General features: G+C 49.9%; 1 protein-coding gene across 1 annotated transcript in view; it reads left to right on the top strand.

Annotated features, from left to right (window-relative positions):
• Positions 1-23,961, top strand: part of ZFHX3 (zinc finger homeobox 3) — a 231,408-nt gene that overhangs the window by 133,188 nt on the left and 74,259 nt on the right. The gene's annotated exons all lie outside the window — the stretch shown is intronic.

Consider the following 23,961-nt stretch of genomic DNA (forward strand, 5'->3'; position numbering starts at 1 on the left):
CTGGAGCTGGCTGCAGGTTCTGCCTTCTCAGGCTCCATCCTGTTCAGCTGATACCTTTCTCTCTAAATCCTTACCCCTTCCTGCCATCCGCATTTCTGGGCACTCATTACCTTTGAAGATGTATGTTCCTGGCTTTGACCCCAGCCAGCCTGGCTCCTTGGAGCTAGTCAGCTTTGAATTGGTGCCTCTTGACTGTCTTCTCCTTGGTGCTTCAGCAGTCTCTCGTTGGGGAAACAGCGTATTTTGGCTGTTGCAGGGGCATGTAGAGCATTTCAACTGTATAACAACAGAACAGATACGTCTGCCATGCTGCAGACTGGCTTGCAAAGGGTGCATTCACGTAGGCATTCTGCTTTCGGCTTTTTAGTTGTCAGCGACTGGATCCACGGTTATTCCAGGGTGGGGCAGCAGCCCCTGCTGGACTGTGAAATCTCTTCAAGCCTTCATTATTACAATTCAACTTGTCTGTGGTTCTTCAAGCTGCCTGCTCGCCTGTGAAATTTTGCAAGGTTTTTGCAGTGATGGAGGGGGTTTCACACAGGATTCCAGTCAGCTAAGGACAGGTCCTTCCGCTCTGACCAGGCTCTGTTTTGGCTGCCCAGGGGTGCCATGGGTCGTGGAGGAAGGCAAGGGGGCATTTCTAGCCGTGAGCAGAGTTTTTATATGAATGTGCGCACAGTTTTTTTTTTGGGGGGGGGTCTGCTTGCCCAACCCAGTCCTTCTTCCTCCAGAGCTGTGTCTACACTCACATACCACTCCGTTTCTGCTTCGCCCATCGTTTTAGTGGCCAGCAATGCTTATATATCCCATGTTTCTGCTAAGAAGTGCTGAGGATAGTGAACAAAATATAGACCTCCAGAGCAGCAAATGGTTTCCTCCGCAGCTGAATCACCCGTCTCACTTCAAAGGTGCAAGCTGTGTCCTCTTTCTGTGTGGGGCGTAAACGGGGCAGGCAGACAAAGGGGGGCATTTCAGGGCCTGGCAGGGCTGGCTGAGGCCTCTGGCCTCCTCAGTGGCAACCTTAGGGCTTGGTTCTCTGGGGAGCAGCTGGTCCTTGGCCACCAGAGTCTCTGCAGCTCCATAAGCAAGGATGTAACCTATTGTGACAAGTGGCACTGAGGAGCCTGGCTGCTCCCCTTCTCCCCAAAAGCCATTTGCCTGGCCTATCCATATAGTGGTGTGTGTGTGTGTGTGTGTAAGACATAGCTATTTCCCTGGCATGGAGCTGGGTGACTCAAGGATAGGCCTCTCTACTCCAGATACATAGCAATAGAAGGGGAAGAGACACTTGCAGTTTGTGCCTGTGTGTTTTGTCTGTGTGAATCCCATTATGTAGACCCAAATTGGGGAGCTAAGGGAGATGGGGCTTGTTTTACTCTTCTGGGAGTGTCTGGAACTAGAAAGCAAAGGGCTCTGGGGAACTGTGTCCAGCAGAAGGGAAGGGAGGAATGGTTTCGCCCGGCTGTGTTTCCGACTGTATCCGGTTGAGTGTGCTCCCCCCCAAATGCAGACCGATCCCTCACCCACACACTCCCATTCTGCCATGTGTCAGTGATGGAATGCTTTGGGTTTAAAAATGCACACAGACTTTGGAGGTGGCAGTTGTTTGTTTATAGTGTTTGGCTTGGGAGACATTGGCCTCTTGGTTCCCTCTGCAGTCTTTCTCCCTGAACCAGGTGAGGGCTGGGGAATGACAGGAATGCCTTTTCCTCCAGACTAGGACTCATATGTGCCCATTAGTGTTCTTTCTTTTAGCAACTGAATCAGAACCAGGCTTGCCATTTGAGAGATGAAAGCCTGAGCCATGCTCTCGTCCGGCCCTAAATGCTCAGAGGAGCAGCTGCTGCTGAGCAGAGCTTTGCCTTTGTGCCAGGGCTGTGTCAGGGCTGTGCCAGGCCTCCATCCTGCAAAGGCCCTCTCCTGCATCTTGGCCTGATGCTTCCAGTCATGGGACCCAGAGGAGAACCTTCCCCAGAAAACCTCCTTCAGGATCAGGCTTCTGTGTGGCAGGAGAGGGACTCCCTCCAGACCACTTTCAGCTTGGCATTGGCAGTGGGTGCTGGACTCCTGTTTTTTAAGCTACACACTACTTTATTTTTGGTGTCAGATGGTGTATAAATCTCAGACAGCCGCCCTTCTTTTTAACACCAGACAAGCACATACAATGAGCCTTCCTGCAGCATGGCTGCCTATTCGGTGTGTATTTCATATGGAATGGTCAGATTATTATCTGGGTTATTCTGTTGTATGTTGTACACTTTTTAATGTGTTTTTAAAAAAAGTTTAATAGTACTTATTTCAGAAAATAAACAAACAAGCAGTGTGTCCGGTGCCGGCACTGAGTGAGCTCTGGAGCCGTTTTTACCCCTCGTCTTTTGCGCTGCTTGAATGCTTCCACCCACGCAGCTATTCCCGTCCCACATGGCAATTGGGATGTCCAGCAGAAAGCAGGTCAGGCTGTGTCTAATGAAAGGTTTTGTCAGAGGAGAGCTGGAGCAGGGAATTAGTTCTGGAAGATCTGTGCGTCTGGGACCACAAGCAAGACACACAATGAGTTGTATGGCCTCTGTGTTAATACCACGGTCAAACAGGGACGTCCAAAGTGGCCTAGATGTACCTCTGTGGGTCCCTCACACACTTTTCCCACAAGAAGAATCCAGTAGAGTGATGTCTTTTGTGTCTGTAGTCCAGAATTACACTCATACCCACCACATGCTTTGTTGCCTTTGTTGCCTTGTGGGCTCTTGTCAGTGGCCTCCCATCCGGCCTCTTGAAGCTATTGTCATAGGAGGCATACTTGCTGCATCAAAGGCGGGGAACCTTTACCTCCCCCAAACACCATTCCCATAGTCCCTTGCTGCTGGCCATCCTTATCTGAGTGATAGGAGTTGTAAAGGATCACAGGAACATTTGGAGGGCCCAGGGCTCCCATCCCCGCTGGCAAGGAGTGGGGGGCCATTACTCTTGCCTACTGAGAGCCAGTGGTTCAGGAGTCGGGGGGGGGGGGAGGCTTCCCATCCTTGCATGCCCAGGGTGGGTCCTCAGGCCATGGCATCAGGGCTGTGGGACCATTTATTATTATTATTATTATTATTATTATTATTATTAACCTTTATTTATATAGTGCTGTAAATTTACCATGAAACCCCAAGATGAAGTGATGGAGTGAAGCTATGGGGGGAGAGGGACAAAATGCTCTCCAAATGAGAATTTTGCCCCCCCCCCCATGACATGGTCTCCAGTCCCCAAATTTCCTGGACCCCAGAAAGATATACATTAAAAATTGTGCCCATCTGGAACTCTTACATAAGAGGTTGAAGGGAAAGGCATTTCAGAAATGAGGTGCCACCACCAAAAAGGGCTTCCCTCATATCATCCCAAGAAGTGCTTTATTTATATTCTCCTTTCCCCCCAAAACTGGGACTCAAGGCCACCATAACCCACTGATGGGTAACCCACGGTCAGCGTTACTGAAAACTGTGGGGAGGTCAGAGGAGTCAAGAGGGCAGCCCTTTCCCAAGGAAAGCCTTCAGTCAAGGCAACCAAAGCTGTTCCTGCGCTGGGTCTAGGCCTGAAGCCAGACTGATACAGGTTTGAATAATGGTTCTGTTAATGCACACTAAAATCACATTAGCTTTCTTTGCAGCTGCATCATGCTGCTGCTGACTCACATCCATTTTGTGATCACCTGGCATCCTGAGATAGCATTCATCTGTCCAAATGCCAGGCCAGGTGCCCCTCACTCTGTCTCTGTGCGTTGGACTTGGCTTGTTTGTTCATCTAAACAGAGAACTCTCCTTTTATCTCTGAATTTTGTTTTGTTAATTTCCACCTAGCTTTCTATTCTGCCAAGGCCAATTGTATTCCTTTCTTCTGAGTCTACTTGTATAGGAACCTTTAGAACTGTTTTCTTAAAGTAAGTGTGTTGTGTACATGAAGCCTGCTTTGTTCTTCCAGACATCTTTCCCATTTTGCCTGTAGGATGTGTTTTTAAGATCTTCCTGGTAGTCTTCTGTTTCCCTGGATCCATTTCTCTGACAAAGTTTAGCACAGAGTGAATCTCAGCTTGTGGTTTTCTGCAGTGACCAACTGTAGGAGAAGACACACAGTTGGGCTGGTTGGCTTGGATTGAGGCTGCTCTGTTCCTTGCCTACAAAGAGACGTCACAAGCCTCTGAATTTGACCCAGGTCTTGGCACCCAGAGTTGGCTTTCAAGATTCCAGGGAAGGCACTGTGTTATTTTCAAAATAGTGTGTTCTTAGCCTCTGTGGCTGTAGAGAAGATGATGCGTTAGAAAATGCAGAGAAAATCCATAGCGCCATAGGTAAATCCCGTTCTAGTTCTATGTTTTGTAGTAGCCACAGATTTCCTTGTTACTGTTTGGCCATAAGGACCAACTAGCCCTCCATTGGCATGATACTTTAGGCCCAAATTTTATCACGTTTGCTGAGGCTGCAGTTAGGAAGTCAGGCCTAATCCATTATTCACTGGGGAATGAAAGAAACAGTGCAGAATCTGAGTAGTGTGTTGTATGTATGTGAGATGTGTGTGCCTTCAAGTCACCGGTCAACTTATGGTGGCCCCATGAGTTTTGTAAGGTTTTCTTAGGCCAGGAGTCCTCAGAGGTGGTTTTGCCAGTTCCTTCCTCTGAAGTATCACCTGCAGCACTTGGGATTCCCTGGCCGTCTCCCATCCAAGGACCCCCGCTTAGCATCCAAGATCAGATAGGATCTGTTGCCTTTAGGGCATTGGGACCGAGGAGTAGTATGGTGTCCTTAGGTAAAGGGGGAATAAAGAGCTGATGATGGCACATTGGGTTGATGTACGGTGGACTGGCTTGTTGTGGTTGTGCCTTGCGCTGGCCTGCAAGGATGAGGACAAAGGCTGAGCATCTTGTTGGGGCAAGTCCTGAATTCCAAGGCGGCAGCTTTATTCCACGGAGCTTCCCACCGTCTCCAGCTACACTTGACGCTTGGAGCAAATTGTTTGGTGCCATTCATTCCTAGCTGGTTCTCATGTACAGTCTTTGGCCAGGACTCCCTTTGAAAATGGCTTGTCTGTTTTTAAAATGGGTATCTTTCCCTGCAGTTGGCATTGCCAAGATGGCTTGCAAGAGAGTAAAACGTTTCAGAATGGATAAATCAATCATACCAGAGAGGGTTTAAAACCTCTGATCAATAAAAATGAGTAGCAGCTTAAAGGGATTCAAAACTTTAGACTCTAGCAATACTGTAAGGCATGGGAAAAATCTGTTAGTGTCACAACATCCATTGCAAAATATATTCTGACAAAAACAACGCATCTGGTTCTACAAGTCATGTACTGGTGACAAAATTACAGTTGCATTAGACGCAGGATGAAGAAAAGTTAAAATCAAAAAGCAAACAAAAAACCCAAAAGGTTACTGAGTAAAATATCAAACCAACAATAGTACCGAGAGTTACAACAACAGATTGCCTTTGCAATTCAAGAAGTTGCAGTGGATCTTTTGCACCGCAAAGGTGGCGGTCTTAAGTGTGATAGATTTTGAAGGGTCAGTCAATAATTCATAAATAACATTAGGCAATGACTAACCTGCCCTCGCTCTCAAAAGATCTCCCAGGAAAGGTGTCCTGGCTGAGGTCACTATACAGTATAAAGAGTATTTGCTTGGTGGTCAAATGATGCCAAGGTGGATGCCAGGCAGTCCTCTCTATGGAGAGCACTCCATGGTATGTCCAATTTGGCCACAGAAGACGCCATCCTTTTGCTACTTGCACTTTGAATGGAGCCTGGAAGTGGACACGGCTCTGAGAAGACAGTTCGAAACAACTTGTGTGTGTCAAGATCCCATCTGCAGCTGGTGTGTTTCTTTTTTTTGTTAGTGCTTCCAAGCTTTTTCCAAACCTGGCAGCCCCACATAAAGGGCAATGCAAGAGTCCAGAACTTCAGCCGGTGCAGAATGTGGAGGCTTCCCTGTTGAGGGGCGTGGGCCAGTTTTCTTGTATTTTGAGAAGGGCAAGAAGCAGCCAGTTTTCCCATCCTAATACAAAGTGCTGCTCTGGACCCCTGTAATCCTAAATGGTTTGAGGTCAGACCATTTCCGCTAATGTTTTCTTCTCTCTAAGTTTCTATTCTTAACATCTCCAGAGGAGGTTCTCTTCCAGATTCCAAAGCCTCCATGCCAGATGTAGGCCAGCCTCTGCAAGAGGAGCAGACGGGTCCCGGCTTCTGAAATTCCAGCAATATAATAACACAACACTGAAATGCCATTTTGCAATAAGACGAGAATTAAACTCTCCCTTCAGAGGCAACTGAAGTCTGCTCTTTCTGGAGGCTCTTTGGTTTCTGCTTCTGATACTGTTTGTTCCTATTTTGTCCTGCATTAGAGCTTGAGGTTAATTTTATTAGAATCATTTTGATTACTGATTCATTGTTTATGTTGGGTTAATTTGTAAACACCTTTTTCAAGTGGCCGTAGGCTTTGTTTCAGAGGAAGGCAATAGCAAAACTACTTCACAGGATTGCTAAAAGTTGACACACACGTGTGTGCATGGACACACAACACACAAACAGAGAGGTATGGAAATCTTTTTTAAAATCTGTTCAGAGCAAACCTGTAGAATATGACTCCCCAAGTTTTTCACTTAAGCTTTAAAACCAGGAGCTGGGAAAATTCAGGGGGCCAGAACAAAACTGGGAGGGACTGGGAATCCATTTCTGGTCTTTTAAGTCCCCACCTTGGTTTTGGTTTTGTTTTTGTTTTGTTCTGTTCTGTTTTTGGGAGGGTGCAAAACAGGAAGCCCCATTCCTTGTGTTAAAGGAGAATTACCACTCCTGGAAAGTTGCAGAAAGAGCCATTCTCATTGGGAGGGACCTGGGGAGCTGCATGTGGCCCACAGACTCACAGATCACATGTTTCCAAGTCATGTCTAACCAAGACTAATGCTAGGAGCCTCTCAGGTGCCGCTTGGCAAACTCTTCTGGCCTTGGACAGAAACCCTTTTGGTCTTAGCTGAAGGGACTCTGCAGGTTCAGATCACAATGCGTTCTCTTGTCTGCTCCAGAAGCATGGAACTGAACATGTGTTTCGTGGAAATGCCTCATAGTCTATCATCTGGCGCTCTCTTTCTGGGGCTCATGAGCTTTAGACACCCACTGAAATCATATTCATACCTGAACTTTTTAGATGCAACTGGGCTCTTCTAAGATCATGTGTGTTTTGCTATACTTTTAGCGACGCGTATCTCTTGTCTTCATTGCAATTGTGTACCGGCTTGGATTCCTTTGGAAGGATGGGGGTGGGGGGGTGGCACAAAAACAGAACTAGTGATGGGGAAAAGGGCATTGTAGTTTGACGGAGGGGTGCACCTTGCTTCCTGAACAGTGTCATAGTAGTAAACACACTTGCGGTGTTTTGTGTGATCAAGTTTTAAAAAACAACAGACCCAAACACCGCTCTCTGTAGATAGAGAGAAGAGTTGTGGCAGAGTGTCAGAGTCAGGCTGCATCCACATTGGAGAGATAACCTGGTTTGGCACGGCTTTAACTGCCCTGGCTCAAGGCTATGGAATTCTGGCTCCGCTCTGGGCCCCACAACAAACTCCAACTCCCAGAATTCCATAGCCTTGAGCCAGACAAAGAGTTAAAGCATAGGCCTCTGGGCCTCTCCCCAGCTTGTGGCTTGGTGTGGCCTGCCTTTTGCCTGGGCCCTCTCTGTGTTTTGCTGGCTGGCACTTCCGCTTGCGCAGGCCAGGCGTGGGCCGCTCTCCTCCGAGGAAGACATTGGCACGCTGCCGCCTCCTCTTCTGTGCTGCTGCGGGTGCCCAGGGCGGGTGGGTTTCCATAGCTGGCAGCCTTGACTTGTCCTGGGTCCTTAGTGGTGATTTGCGACGGCATTTATATGCAAATGCTAACAACTTGCTGCTGAGTTAATTAGTGCTTTTCTCTTTGTTTCCTACAGCTTCAGAAAAAGGGTTGGTTTCTCTTTATTTCTGACTCAGTCTGGCTCTTTAAAAAGTGATTTTGTCTCGCAGCCGGTGATAGAGGTGGCGATCTGCCTTGCCATGCAGGGAGACCATGCTGCTGTCTCGTCCACTTTCGCCAATGGGCAGCTGCTGTGTGGGGCGACCACAGAATGTGGCGACATGGCTGGGGTTTAGGGACCACTCACCTGCCCTGTTAGCATTGCTCCAGGCCAGGATTTTAAGGTTCTCCTGTATGGTTCTAGGTAGCCTGTGTCCACTTGAAGACTGGCCACCTATGATTGCAGCTAGGAGGCTTCTTGTGTTGGAGGCAGAAGAGGCAGCCAAAGAGGAGGTTGCTGGTTGCTGCCATTGGCTGCCTTGCAGAGCTGTGGCCTCCTCCTGTTTTTGTTTAGCTTTCGTACATGGTACTTACTTAAAGTTGGCAGCCTCTTCTCCCTCTCCCAAGCCACTTGCTTTGATGGGGGTGTGTTGCTATTCCTTTTCCTCCAGTTGGAGTGGAGGGTCATGTGCAGCTCTTTTCTAGTTGGGAGCAAGTGGGGTTCTGTAAGCACTTGCACTGTCAGTCGCTTGGGCATCTTGGGGTCTCCTTTGGCATTAGGTGGCTTTTGAACCAGACTATGGAGAAGGTTTTAGTTCAGAGCGTGTGCTTTGCTGGCTGCTCCAGAGGGTCCCACCTGGAAATCCACTGCAGGTCCCAGCAGCCAGTGCTGAGCTGGGAGGAACAATGTTGGGAGGGCTTGTTGTAGGGCAGCCTCTGATATTTGGACAGATGATGGTCCTGAGAGATGGAGCCTGGCAGGAGAGTGAGCCATGTTGGGCCAATGAGAGTTTTTCCCATGCTACTTTCCACAGAGATACTGAGCAAATGTGCAGTTTGGATGATTTATTTATCCAAATGGCAGACAAGTGATGCTCCTGAAGGAGAGAGTGAAAGAGACAGCTGTGCATCTCTGCTTCTTCCAGAGGAAGAACCTGTTTCTGGCTGAGTTTTGCAGAGATGACTACCATGCAGGAGAGGGGTTTATTTTTTAAAAAATGATATTAAAATCATAGCTTGTTTTTGGAAATCTGTTTCCTTTTGTTGTGAGTGGTGTGTAAGAGGAACTGGCTTTTGGTTGGGAGAGGAGACTCCAGAGAGTAAACTCTTCCTTTTTCTGTCCCTTTCTGCCTTGGTTGAGCTTAGGAGGGGGGTTGTCCTGTTTGCCTTTTTTTGGGGGGGGCTTCTCCAGACAGTCTTTGGCAAGTGAGGCCCGCAAAGCCTGGTTTCTAGCCCGCGGTGGCCCTCCATGGCGTTTGGGCTCCAGCGGCTTGTGCTTCCCCCTCTTCCTCTGCTGCCTCCCTCTCTGCTCTGCAGCAGCAAAGCCTTTTTCACCCAGCTCAATCGGTGGGAACCCTTTTTAAGCCTTTGTTTTTGCTCCAGAAAAGTAGGCTGGGCTGGGCCTCCACTGCTAGAGGCGGCAGGCAGCGTGTGTCAGTGGAGACTGAGCCGGCCGCAGCTGCTAATCTGGGCCGACCCTCCTACACACACACTGCCGCCTGTGTTTCTGTGCAAGTGTGTAAGAGAGTGAGTGTGAGTCGGGGGGGGGGGCAGATGTGCAGCACACTTGGCCCATCTGGAGAAGGCTGTGGTGTGAAGGCAAGGCGGGTTTGCCCCATAGCTGGGCTGGCATGGGACCCCTTGGGCCTTACTGCTGTGACACTTGGCACCCTGCAAAGAGTCTGTGTCGGGTCCCTCCAACCAAAGAGGGCTTTGGCCTTGACCGCCTCACTGCCTAGTCTGCTTGTTCCTAGTGGCTGAAAGGCGACCTCTCTGGCCCTTCCTTTGGACCCTCCTGCGGGCACATGAAGGACTTTCTCTCCCCTTCCCTGCCTCCCTCCTTTTGCTGGCGTAGGGGCAGGCAGTGGCAAGGCTGAGTTCTCTTCTCCTCCAGTGTTTTACTTTCTTGCCTCCCCTCCTGAGAGACAAAAGCGCCTGGAAGGGCAGACCTGTCCTGCTGCATTCCTAAGGAACTTAGTCTCTCCCCCCTTGAATCCCCATTAATTCCCAGGCCTCTCTGTCAGTGGAGGGGATCAAAGGGCCTTCGGAGGAGGAGGAGGATGCTCTCCTCCCCACTCCTGACCCAAAAGGGCTGCCTTTCCCTCCCTCCCTCCCTCCCTCCCTCCAACCTCCCTTTTTGGCAAGGAGGGTGTTGTGGTGTGGCGTTGCAGAGCTTTGGACAGGTTTGGCACATACACACATGCGCCTCCCAGCCTCCCTTTATGCTCCAAAAGGAATGCAAATGGCCCCCTCCTCGCCTCTGGGGCTTCTTGGGGGCTGGAGGGCCTTGGTGGCCCAGGGCTCCATGGAAGGAGGAGGATGTGGCTGCTCTGGAGGAGGAGAAGCCGGAAGCCAACCGCTGGGAGGTGGCCTGGACAAAACCGTGTCACGGCTGGGAGAGTGAGGAGTGTGACATGGCCATGGTTAACAAATGGCGGGCGTCTGCCAAATGACGCTCCTCCTCCTCCTCTTCTTCTTTCTTCTTCTGAACTTTTTACCCACAGCTGCTAACAACCCCTCCGCTCTTGAAAAGTTTTGACATCAGCTTGGGAACCTTGAGGAGAGTGAAACACAGTGAGCCACTACTGGCTTCTTTGTTTTCCCATCTGCTCATGGCTCATTTTAAGAAAGGATATCTGTGGAATTTTGAGGTTTGGCGACTCCTTTGGTGAGGAATAGGAGGAGGAGGCAGCACTGCTTGGGATCCATGCTCAGCGGCCCCAGGGCTGAGATGTGTGCGTTGTGGGTATTGGTTGTGGGGTCCTCCTTTGGAGGTGTGTGTGTGTGTGTTGTTTTCCTGGGGGGGAAATCCCCCTGACCTTTGCCATCGACTCTTTCTGGCCTGAAGAAATCCTCCAAGCGCTTGTGGCTTTTGCAGCCCCACCTCACCCTTCCCTTGGCAAGGCCTTTGTTTGCAGGGTCACCTGCATTTACATCTCAAGTGGTTGAAACACTTGACTGGGTCCTTGTCTGCAGGATCTGGGCACTATCTATCCTGAGAGGAAAGTGCAGCAGAAACAAACAAGCGAGCAAAGGGTTTGTGCAGATATACTCTGCTTTGCTTTGAAGGGTTGAAAGGCAGGAGGGGTTAGTGAGGCTGGAACAAATGCAGTGTTTCTGAGAGTGGCTTTGCACTACTGCTCTTCACAGGTTGCTCCACAGCCAGGTGATGGATGGATGGATGCCTTGGGTTTGGCTGGCTGAGGCTTTTCTGCATTCGAGGGTGTATTGGTCCACCATCCTTGGCCTCTGGCCCCTTGCAGACCCTCTCTTTGGAGGAGTCTGGGCAGGAGAACAGCCCAGTGGCGCCTGGTCCCTGCTGGGACAAGAGAGGAGCAGCTGTCAACCCTGGGTGAAAAGTTCAAATCTGCATGTCAAAGGCAGAAGGCCAGGAAGGGCTGCCATGTCTGGGGTCAAGTTGAAACGCTTTTGGGTTTAAGTGACTGAGCTGGCCCTTTTTGTTCAGGTGTCAGGCAGCCTGGAGTGCCTTCCCAAATGCTCTGGGGGGGGGGGGTGGGGGAATGGGGCTGTGCCAGTGGGGTTGCCCCAGGGATTCTGCAGCACAGGCCTTTGGGTGGCGACACAGTCTCTTGCGCAAACGCTGCTGTGGCTCCTTCCTCACAAGCCTCTTCTTTCCCCCAGCAGTGCCAGGCCTCTTCTCGAACCACTCCGCAAACTCTCCACGCTTCCCAATGAATGAATACAACTGTTTAAGCTCCATGGTAACCCTGTGCAAGATCAGAGCTTTTCCTTCCTTCTGGAGGGGGTGGGTGGGAGGGTGGTGGGGGATTCATGTGCTCAGGATTCTCGTCTCCATGGTGAGACAGGGAAGAGGGAGGTGTGGGCTGGGCTGGGCTGGGCTGGGGGCAAGCCTGGCTTCTTAAGCCTTTGCATTGCTCCCAGGGAGCCAGGAGCTGTGGGCCTCTCTGGGTTGGACTCATAGGACCATAGAGCTGGAAGAGACCCCAAGGGCCATCCAGTCCAACCCCATTCTGCCATGCGGGAACTCACAATCAAAGCATCCCCAGTGACAGATGGCCATCCAGCCTCTGTACCCCTCCACCCTCTTAGTGAGTATCTTCCACTGTCAAACAGCTCTTTCCATCAGGAAGTTCTTCCTAATGTTCAGCTGGACACTCTTTTCCTGTACTTTGCATCCATTGCTCCATTGTGTCCTATTCTCTGGAGCAGCAGAAAACAAGTTTGCTTCATCCTTCAAAGGGCTATCATATCACTCCTTAACCATCTCTTCTCCAGGCTAAACATCCAATGCAGTGTCTTCCACTGTGGAACAGTTCTTACCATCAAGAAGTTCTTAATGTTGAGGTGGAATCCCTTTTCCTGTACCTTGCATCCATTGTTCTGTGTCCTGTTCTCTGGAGCAGCAGAAAAAAAGTTTGCTCCCTCCTCAATATGGCATCCCTTCACATATTTAAACAGGGCTATCATATCACTTCTTAACCTTCTCTTCTCCAGACTAAACATCCCCAGCAGTTCCCTTCCCCATAGGGCTCCATGGTTTCCAGACCCTTCACCATTTTAGTTGCCCTCTTTTGGACACATGGCTCCAGTTTCTCAACATCCTTTTTGAATTCTGTTGCCCAGAACTGGACACACTATTATTCCAGGTGAGGCCTGACCAAAGCAGAATAGAGTGATGCTATTACTTCCCTCAATCTAGACATCATGTTTCCATTGATGCAGTCCAGAATTGCATTGGCCTTCTTAGCTGTCGTGTTGCAGGAGGCCAGTCTCTTTCCCCGCTGCCACCCCTGGAAATGCCAGGCCTGGAATCTCAGCATTGCTGGATGGGACAGAGTTTGAGAAACAATGCTCAGCAGACAAGATGGCAGCATGCGTACACATGTGCACTCACACACAGGAGCACCAGCACTTGAGAACAAATGAATATCGTATTCTTGCGTGTGGTTACTATTAATTATTATTTTTAACGTTTATTTATAGAGTGCTATAGGATTTGCATGGCGCTTTACATAGTAGAAATCAAAATGAAATAAGAATAAAAACCTGCCAAACAGCATACAGTCTAAAACATCAATATTACAAAATTAAAACATCTCTAAAACAATACAGCAAGCACAAAGTGATGTAGAAACAAGGCGCTGCTGTAGGATCTGCTTTGAGATTTTTTGAAAACCTCAAACCCCAAGGTCCATCAGCATTCTCAGTGTTTCCCCCATAGAACTACTCCTGCTTTACACCCACAAAACAGTTCAGGGCTTTGGGGGGGAGTCAGGAGGAAGTCTCATTCCGTTGCTGCTTTCTTTAAACCAGTGAGAATTACGAAGCCTTGATGGTTCACTGCAAAACAACCAGCACTCTCTTGACCCTGACCTCCATCCCTTTGGCTCCCCATAAGGTTATATTACTAGGTCTGCAACCTGGCAGCTTCCCTTGGCCCTTTTGGCCCCGTCTGGCCACATTGGCATGGGCATCATGCGTGAGGATTTGGGGCATGTTTGAGGGGAAGCAACCCTTGGCAGTACTTCAGACAGGCTTCTCACTGATAACTGGAGATTTCCCTTCTCTGATGTTTTGGTAAGAGGAGAGCAGTCTTGAAAGTGTATTTTTCTTCTTGAGCTGGTCTCTTTCGTGCCCATTCTAAAAAAGGATGCAAGCCCATCTCAGGTAGTGGGTCTGGAGCGAAGGAGAGGCTCCCACAGCAGAAGAAGCCTGCCTTCGCAGTGGCCAGAAACCTTTTGTCCTTCCTCCTATGCAGAAATGTTTGGGAGTGTTTCTTTCATCGCCTTGTGTTACCTTTTTCAAGGTTCCTGCAGCATACTCCTCCCCCAAATGAACTCTGCTGGCATAACATGGGCACAGTAACGCCCGCAGTTGGTAACCCAACAAACAACATGTGAGTTGGCTAGGACCCTTCTTGAGGGCGCTCTCTTCTGTAACTCATAAAGTCAGACTTCAGTGTTTTTGTCTAGAAGCGCTGAGACGCGTGCTCCATATTTTGCAACAAAAAGTTGCAGTGGGGAACTAGATGGGTGAAGGAGGGAGAAGGACATGCCGTTGATGTGCTTCTGTCATTGCAGACCCAGCCCACGGATGTTTTTGAGTCCTTTTGCAGCAGTAGGCAGGGTTTGGGGGTCTCCTGGGGGGGAGGACTGGGGCAGCCCCACTTCCTCCATGCATTAGGGGCTGGGACTGGGATCCTGGCAGCCAGAGAGCTGCAAGGAGGGTTGCTGAGCCAACTCATGGTTTGCTCCCTTGCAGGGTTAGTGAGAGGGAGACAAGAGGGGTGGGTATCTGAGTATTGGTCACCTTGCCCAGTGTTGTTGGCCCTGGGTCTCTGGGGAGGAAAGAGCCTTTCCCATCACTTGCTGATTATGGGATCCTTTTTATAGACTGGGGAAAAGGCCGGGAAAGGTTGAACCCTGAGCGGCAGTCCTTCTGTGGGATGAGTGCAAGAACAAGGTGACCAGGCCCAAAGAGCATCGCCAGCCTGGGCAAAGGGAGGCTGGGGTGCCCTTGTTCAGTAGATTGCTGCAGGTTTATCATCTTTGCGGTGAATACACCAGTGGCTATAACAGACTTCGTCTGAAGCGCCCAGGAAGGCAGCCGAGGCAGCGCACAGTGTTCCTACCTGCCTTTTTCTTCAAACAATATCTTCTGGCTTCCAGATTTCTGATAAATTGATAAGAGGAATTGCAGGAGTCAATAGAGTTGTAGACACTTTGCCAATATAACCCTAGTGCTATTGATCTGCCAGTAAATTAAAGTCTTACTTAGAGGCTGCCGATATTTCTAATCTCCTGCCTCACCAATTACAACCCTCCAGCTACCTGGGAGCGGCAAAAACACAGGCAGGCAAGCAGGCATGGCTGTGGGGTCCTCTTTGGGGTCGGGGAATGCCAGGAGGCCATGCAGGAGAAATGGATGGAGATGCAGAGGCACCCCGTAGTCATTCGTCTCCTGCTCCTCTCTCCAAATCTCTTGTGGCCCAAGGAGAACCCCCCTGGGGCTCTTGGAAGGGGCTCCAATGCCTTACACAGCACATGCGTGCATTTTGTTTCATTTACTTTTCCAGCAGCTGGCATGCTGGTGAGTCCCTGGTCACTCCTGTCAGGAATCTTTGTGTGACTAAGTGCTGCCACCATTCCTGGCAACATTTTGCACAGCCGTGACTCAGGAGGGTGACTCTGTGGCCATCGATGGTGCTCCAAGAGAGATGCTTGTCCCAGAGGAGCCCTGCTCCCTTGCTTGACTGCAGGACCAAAACTCCCTGGGGGTTTAAAAGGGTCAATGCCACCGTTCGTTTTCCTAGCAGAGGGTTCCTATCCTTCCCATCTAGGCCTCAGTTCTTCCTTGCCGTTCTCTTTCCTCTCCTTTTGCTGCAGTGTGCCTTGCAGGGCCTGGCGATGTGGATCAGGCATTGCTGGGAACGTGGGGGCTGCCCCTTTCCTTCACTGCCAACCTCCCTGCCCTCCTCTCGGCTCATGGTTTGAAGCTGGACAGGAAGCCAAGTGGCTTCCAGAGGTCCAAGAAGAAAAAGCAATGGGGTCATCTCCCTCCCTGCCAGGGGCTCCTGTTTTCGGGCGGTGGAGATTTGAGCAGATTGTTCCTCTGATAAATTCCTTTCATCTCTGCCTTGTGCTTACCTTTGAAAGTCCACCACCAGCTTTGGGAAGAAATCTCCAGATTAATGCTATGTTCTTTCTAATACCCCAGAGCAAAAATCAATGGGAGGGATAATTCCTTCCCTTGTCCTACAGATGTTCATATGTTTCTACCTCGAGCTGCACCTACATGAAGGAAGGGGGGATGCTGGGGAGGAAAGGCCATTTGTACTGCCTTTGCTTGGAGAGCAGGTCTTAACCCGGTTGTGTAGAACAGGTCCCTGGGAACAAGAGCTGTTCTTGGGCAGAGTTGCTTTTGCTTGTTCTTATTCAGTTGCAAGTAGTTGCTGATGGTTGAACTCAGCCGGACCAGGCCCTTGGGTAACTCTGAAGGGAGAGCCATGCGACAGATCCCCTGCCTCCGCTTCCCCTGGTATGATGTTTATTTCCATGCCTCTGAAATGAGAAAGAGGTTGCGTGGAGCTTGGTTCCCGTTCTAAGAGAGGGCAGCCTGTTTCCTATGTTGGATGTCCCTCTATACTTAGTTAGATGCGCTATTTTGGGCACCTCTGTCTGGTGAAGAAAAGCAAGATATTAACAAAGAAATACCCTGTTGAGATCAGGATGAGTATGCCCACACCCTACAATTCCCTGGGTTGCTATCTCTGGACTCAGTAACCAACAAGTTACATTTGAGGTTCTGGAAAGAGTGACCAGGGCTGCATCCACACTGGAGAGATAACCCAGTTTGCCACCGCTTTAACTGCCCTGTCTCAAGGCTATGGAATTCTGGGAGTTGGAGTTTGTTGTGGGCCCAGAGCTGAGCAGAGCTCTGCTCTGGGCTCCACAACATACTCCAACTCCCAGAATTCCATAGCCTTGTGACAGGATGCTGAAAAGCAGTTCCAAACCGGGTTATCTCTCCCGTGTGGATGCAGCCATTGAGTGCTTTGCAGGTGAATATGTGGATTTTCTACCCTTGCAGCCAGGTGGTGAATGTCCAGTTTGTGTTTGTGTGTGCATGCATGCAAGCAAGTGGTCCTTTGCGGGGAGACAGAAGTAGACAATCTCCTTTTTGGCTAGAAAGCAAGAGCCTTTTGAAGAACTTAAGTGAAGTTGAAAAACTCCTCCCTGCCCTTAACAGAACCATGACCTCTGATCTCCAGGAGGAAAGCTCTGGCCCTGGTCTGCCCTGAGGAGCTCTAGGCCTTACCTGTTGCGCCTTGCATGCTTTCATGTCTTTTCGGAAGCAGTGCTTCACATCCTTCTGCTTGTGAGCATGAGCTGCCCTCCCAAGGGGGATACTCCGCATCTTCTCTCTGTATCCTGAATCACAGCATTTCTTTTGGGCTGCTGTTGACCGAAGGGAGCCCTGGACAGCTTTGTGTCCCTTTGCCCACATAGCACATTGGTGCAGCAGTAGCCATGCCTGGATGACTTCAAAGTGGGCTCTTGGGCAGAAGGCATGGTTGTGGCATGTGTTGTGGAAGAGGGATGGGGAGAGGGGATGCAAGCAAGGAAAGGTGGCTGTGCTGCCAGAGCCATTGAAATGGGGCCCCTGTTTAAAGAGTGTGAGATGGCCAGTAGTATATGAAACACAAGTGGAGTCTGGGAGGTCAGTCGATCACCACCGGAGAGAGATAAGGAAAGTTCTCTGATTGTGGATCAATAAAGGTTAGTGACATCATATCTCAAAACGAGAGAACCCACTTTCCTCAGAGGCTTTTATCAGATGACAGTCTGGAACGGAGTTAACCTTTTCCTAACCAGCTGTTTCCTTGACCATTATAGTCCTGCCTCCAGCTGGCTTGCTTTCTCCCAGTGCAGACCAGTGGGCATAGCTATAGGGTTTTATTATTCTGGGGGCTTTCATGGGGCCAGAGAGGGAGATCTCCTCTTTGGAAAGAGCATTCAAGCCAAATGCAGCCACAGTTGCTTGTGGAGGCCTCTCCAGTTGCAAGCATGATGAGAAGGCCTGTTGCATGTGAGAGAAGGAGTCCGACTGGGGCACAACTGAGCTGCTCTCTCTGGCTCCTGATCCCTTCCTCCTTCTCCCCATGGCTGTCTTTGGGGGCAGTGCCAGCCGAGGTGAGACAGTGGCGGAGATGATGGTGATGATGCCAATGCGCACAGGAGGCCCAGCGAATGGGCTGATGGCCGGATGGAAAGTGTCTTTTCAGTGTGGAAGTGCTGATCCGCTAGTGAGGCCTGGATTACTGGGTGATTGTGCTGTCAATACTGCCGTATTGAGTCTGGGCAAGCCTTCACAGTGCAGGGAAACACTTAGCTCACTGCTCCTGCTTATTGAGAAGCCAATAGCAATTTACTGGCTGACACTTGACATCAGAGCCATTCCCTGAGGTGCAGCTCCTGCAAAACTACCACTGTGTCCTCTCTCCGTCTGCCTGCCATGTTGGCTGCCCCATTACCTTGATGGAGGGTTGGGGGGGTGTACCAGTTTTGTACTCTGGCCCAGTGCACCTTTCTGCTAGACTTGGGGGGGCTTACAGGAATTGTGAACCAGTTGCTCCTCTGGCAACACACAGGGTCGGGAGGCTTTGCAGGCCAGCTAGGGCTGTGCATTGAGAGCCGCTTGGCCTCTGCATGTTGGCAGCGAAGGCTGGCCAAGGGCTCCAGATGCTGGGGCTGGCATGATGCAGCTCCATTCCATTAGTCTGCATCTCCAAGCAAGGCTTCCCATGATCTCCCCTGTTAGTTGTTTCTTTTGGGGCACTTAGCATCCCAGTCGCACAGTGTTGGACCAGTCCTTTAACATGGCACAAGAAGAGTCGCTTTCTTGTACATTTCTTTGAACAGTCAGGCCACATCCAGGTGCCAGTTTGAGACCCCCATTTTCTTTCACTGCTATTGAAAGTGCTCGGCTTCATTGATATGTTTTCGGGAGGAAGGTGTCCACCACCACCCCTAGTTTGCTTTTGAAAGAAATACAGGCTGCCAGTCCTGGGGTTCTCTTGTAGAGAATGCTGACAGAAGCTATCTCAGAAGCTCACTTCTAGCTCCCTTTTTGCCTGCTCTCAGCACCTGAGTTCACTGTTTGGCAGAGTGATAGACCCTGACATCTGTGGGCACAAATGGTTTGTGGCTTGAAACTGACCAAAAGCATTTCAGTTTGCTTTCAGATGAAAGGACTTGGCAGTTAATCCTCAGGTAGGAGAGGCTTAGCTCATTGCTCATTGGCGTGGCTATGATGGGCCAGCCCTCTGTTTACACCACACCAAACAAACAGCCTGAAGATTTACCCTCTTTTCAGGCTTCCAGTTGTTTATGGTTTTAGCACAGACCTCTGGCTGCAATTCAGTTGAGAGATTAACTGGAAGATTCAAGTTATATGTAGGTCTTTATTCTCCACATTTGGGAGAATACTCTGGTTTCAGAGGAGCAGGGCAAGCTGGCGATGGCTTTCTTCCCAGGGAACCATGGGCCTGACCCTCTTTCCTCCCACTACTTGCTAGGAGTCCTCTTTTCAAGTAGCAGCCACTTGGTGAATATTGGCAATAGTGAAAGCAGACCAGTGAAGCCAAGCCTGTCTGCATCCCTGGGAAGCCCATATAGTGGCATTCATGGCTACTGAATAATGTGCAGCAGATCTTGGAGGACACCCAAATCAGATGGAAAGTGCAAACTTTTTATTTTCCAGCCGGCTGTGTCCCAGAAGAATATTTTCCAAAGCCTGGGCCACAATTGCCCTGGGACCATATATTTTATACATCATCAATATACAGGGGTGGCCTGAACATTTGGCCTATACATTCTGTTCTGTAATTGGTTATCATCTTAGCCCCATCCCATTGCTTTTTACAATTTCCTGATCCAACTTTACACAGCATCTTAGTGTAGGAGTTCATTCTGACCTTTTACATGGTCTTCTGACTACACAGACAATCTGGCTTTTTTGCCTGTGTCCACCTCCAAGTCCACCTCACTTCACACAAGAAGGGAAATTATTTATTAAGAGTTATATCCTGTTTTCATCTCCCCTTGACACACACACACACACACACACTGAGACTGAAGGCAGAGTTGTGTTATTGTTAAGGGGGCAGTGATGTCAGAAAGGCCATGTTGGTCTCCCCAGCGGCTAGACTTTCTCCAGTGGCCCTCTGCTCCGGTTCAGCAGCCCCTCTTTCTGTGTGGCTGTTGAGTGGCAATTGTCACCCAGAAGTCTCATTAGTCCATAGTTCAAGAGGAATGAAGAAGTTTCTGCTTTCAAAAGGAAGCAGAGAGGCACTTGCGCTCCTGTGCTTCCCCCAAAACATTTGCTGACTCTTGAAGGGTTTCTAGTTGGGTAACAGGAGAGGTCGGGTTGGCACTATCTATCTGAGCATATTTTCTATAAGGGGTGTGTGTGTGTGTGTGTGTGTGTGTGTGTGTGTGTGTGTGTATGTCTGGATAAAGCTATTAATAAGCCCCCTGCTCTTGAGAGTAGAAATAATATCAATTGAAAATCCTGGATCACATCACCATTCATCCAGGCATTTCATCACTTGTGTATACCATGAAACAACAACTTTTAAAAGCAAAAGCTTGGAGTGAATCTATCCCATTAAACAAAACAAAATTTGTAATCCCACTGGTGTGATGGAATGCCAACACCTTTAAAGCAATGTGCAGTATTCAAAAACCACTGGTGACCTGCACACAAGAGCCATAAGACAACTATTGCTATCAAAAAATTGGAACCATCTGTTGCAAAACATATAGTTCTGAGGGATGCAGCTCTCCAACATGGCAATATTTCCAGTAGAGAAACTCTGCAGTCCAGCCATGCTTGAGAAAGAGAAAACTTCTGGATCTACAGGTGTGACACTTATACACCATTTGGCTTTAATTTAGGAGACAATCCCACTCTTGTCTCTAGCAATCCTCTTGGTCATGTTGTCATGTGAAAAGGGCACATCTGCCACAAGTAGACTTTGCTTTCTGATCCCCCCCCCCCCTTCTCCTTTAGGTTTATGGAGCTCAGGTTAGCGGGGCTCCGAAAGAAATAGGTTGGCAGCAATGGAGCTGCCATGGTTGATGTGCCCCTTTCCAGTGGAGCAAAACCATTGCCCTCCATCCCTTTTAAAAGGGGGGGCATATAAGAAAACATGCCCGCGTGCCACCTCACCTGCATATAGCTCCCAAAAGGAACACATTGCTTTCTAGAAACTGGCTTGGTCACATTTCAAAGAGAAGCATTTCTCAAGAGGAGGAATGACTCATACCAGCAAAGTTCATGTCCTGCGGAGAAGAAGGGTCAGCATCTGGTATGCAGGAACAGGGATGTAGCCGGGGGGGGGGATCTTGGGGTCCGGACCCCCCCTTCCATTAGAAAAATGAATGATGTGTGCTGCTGCGCCACCGCACCCAAGCCCCATTATAATTGTGGCACTTAGTCTGGACCCCCCCCTTCCTAAAATCCTGGCTACATCCCTGGCAGGAAGAGCACTGGCCTTGGGTCTCAAATACTGTGGGGCAGAAAAATGGAGCTCAGGCAAAGGTGTGCTCAGCCAGTGGGAAGGTTGTGCGCATGTGGCACACCCTTAAGGGGGTCAGGGGGTGGCAATGTGGGGCAGAAGCACTGTGCATGCTTCTTGCATTGGTTTGGATAAGCAGGAAGTGTAGCGTTCTGCAGCAGCAGCAACATTCTCCTTGCCCGCTTCTAACTGTGTGGCTATTCCTCCAGGTGGCTTAAAAAAATTCTGTGCCGCATCATTTGCTACAGCTGCACCTTTGGTTTGCAACAACACAGTCATGAGAAGACATGACTCACTAGAAGAGACAGTAATGCTTGGCAAGGCAGAAGGCAGCAGGAAAAGAGGAAGACGGTGTTGCAGATGGATGGACCCCATCAGGGAAGCCACCTTGGCATGTGAGGTTTTTGCCAAGGACCATGCAAGCCTCTGCAGCTTTCAGGGAGTGAACCTTGTTTTAGAAATGTTGGGAGAGGCTCACATTCCTCTACTTGCCAGAAGGGCAGATTTGGCCATCTGGCCAGTGTATGTGCAACTACATGTCCAAGTGCCCCCAGCCACCCGTGACCTCCTTGTGGGTGCTGAGGCCACTTGCTTGTAGGACAGCAGGCATTTCTGCTCATTCTAAAAGTTACAGTGAACAATACTTAGCAGCATTTTAATTTATTCCACTGAAGAAATGAAGCTTCTGGCACACTTTACCTTAATAAAGATGCTGCCAAAAGTATCATATTTTGCCCTAATTGAGCAATTTCATTACTTTCAGATTTTCTGTTCCCCCCACCCACCCCATGGCTGCATTGAGGGCTTAGGGTCTGCCATAAGAAAAGTAGTTTTACTGCCTCTCAGCTCAGTTGCAACCTCTGTGTGATCTAGAAGTAGGTTTGTATCAGATCCAAGATACTTCTGCTGTGCGTCCTCTTTAACATTTTTGTGTTTGGGATGCCATTTGCTTTAAAGAAGACTCAGATTTGTGGGAGGTTATACATTTGAGCTTTAGTGAGGTTGCTGCCTTTGTGGTGTGTAATCTTCCAAATATAAATTCATTTCATTTGGTCAGTTGGATGCTTGCAGGAGTGAAGATTGTCCCATTTCCTTGTTGCCTTGTCGTCCTGGGAGTGGGTTTGTGAAAGAGCCACCTTTAATCCCTGGTGTCCGTGGTTGTGACCACTAGATGGCTGAAATGCTCTGCTGAAGCACTATGCTTGCCTCCTCCTTTGTTAGATTTGTTAGATCCTGTTTTCCCAGAAGCAGAGGAGGAGGACGAAGGGGAGCTGCTTTTTGCTCACAAAGTGGGCCAGACCCCTGCCATCACCTTCCAGCCGGGATGCGGCTTGGTGTGGGTTTGCTCTGCACAGAAGGCTGTCCCTTTGGCTCTTGAACCAAGCACTCCTGGAGCTGCCCTGCATTGCCCCGAATGTCTGGGGACAGCCCTCTAAGCTTGCCTCCTGCCCTTTGCTCTGAGAGGAGGCCTTGCTTGGCCCTGCAGGGCTTTGACGCAGCATGTCTTCTCGTATGGAGGGGTCTTTGTTCTGTGTCCAGTTCAGTGTCCAGTGATGCATAAGGGTCCCTTGGGGTCTCTGAGCATGAGGCATGTGAGTTCCTGGCCTGTTGGGAGCCACCTCATTCTAGAGCAGGGGAACTTTGGCAGGAAGTTTGCTTCTTCCAGTGTCCCCTTTCCTTCTCTCTTCCACTGTGACTGCAGCCAGCACTGGGTTTTCCCGTAACTGAGACTGAGATGGGCAGGAAGGAAAAGGAGCCATGGAAGAATCAGCAGGAGGAGCACCAGTGGTGCCTGGCAATGGGCTGGCTGTGCAAGGAGGCACAAGCCCTCCTCTGGCAGAGAAGCCTTTGGTCTTGCTGGTGGGACGTCTGACTAGGTTGCCTCCCCAGCATTGCTGCTGCATCTCTGCAGGAGCAGCAGGATTTTTCTCTAACATTCCTGGCACAGCTGCGGGCAGGCAGAGAAGGGGCAAAAGACTGTAGCAGGTTGCCCTGGGCTGTCTCTCCTCCATCTCTGCTCTTGGCCCATCTCAGCTCCTGCCTGCAAGCAGCAGAGCCCCAAGGGCATGTCTGCCTGAGCCTCCTTAAACCTTCTGGACAGGGAAGGGCCCTTGCGCTGTGCCAGGGCAACCTGTATTGACACAGGCAGCATTGGGTGGTGATAGAAGGCCTTCCTGGAAACCTGAGCTCACGGCACTATGAAGCAATCTGAATAGGCCTCCAGCCAGCGGCATCCTCCGTTGTTCGCCTGGAAGAGCCTGGGGCTGCTGCTGGAGTGGGCAGGATGCCACCCCACCACCGCCACCTTTTGGGGTGTGGCAGCAGAGGAAACGGGCTCAGCATGCTGGTTCTGCGGCGGAAGAGCTGGAGAGGCCGGCCCTTGGAGGACATCAGGACAGAAGTTTTCTCCCTCCTGGCTTCCCCTCTGTGGGCTCTTTCTTTGTGCATGTGTTTGTGTGCCCATGTGAGAGCTAAACTTCCCTTGGTGCTGGAGAGTACAAGGAAGGCTTGATAGAAGGGTGAGGCTGGTGATTGTTTTGCCCTTCCCAACCCCTGGATTTTGCTTGCCACTTCTGCCCCTCTCCTGGCACAGGCAGAATGGGTTTGGGGGCACCCTGTGGTCGCTTTGCCTTTCCTTTACCTTTGGATAAAGAGACAGAGCCCTGCCATCATGGACACACAGGTTGCAGAACGGTCTGGACAGGATCTGAGGATAGCACAGGCTTTTGGCTTGAAGGAGCCTGGAACTCAGAAGGATAGCTGAGACAGGCTTATTGATGCTCATCTTTGCGGGTGGGTTTTGTGGGGAAAGGGAGTTAACATGTTGCCACAACGGGGGTTGGCAGTGTGGATTTTTGTGATAGAAGGTGAACTAGCTGCTAGATGCTGCCTCT

This window comes from Sceloporus occidentalis, unplaced genomic scaffold (assembly GCF_023333645.1).
Source record: "Sceloporus occidentalis isolate IW3139 unplaced genomic scaffold, rSceOcc1.0.p SCAF_10, whole genome shotgun sequence".
Taxonomy (NCBI): Eukaryota; Metazoa; Chordata; class Lepidosauria; order Squamata; family Phrynosomatidae; genus Sceloporus; species Sceloporus occidentalis.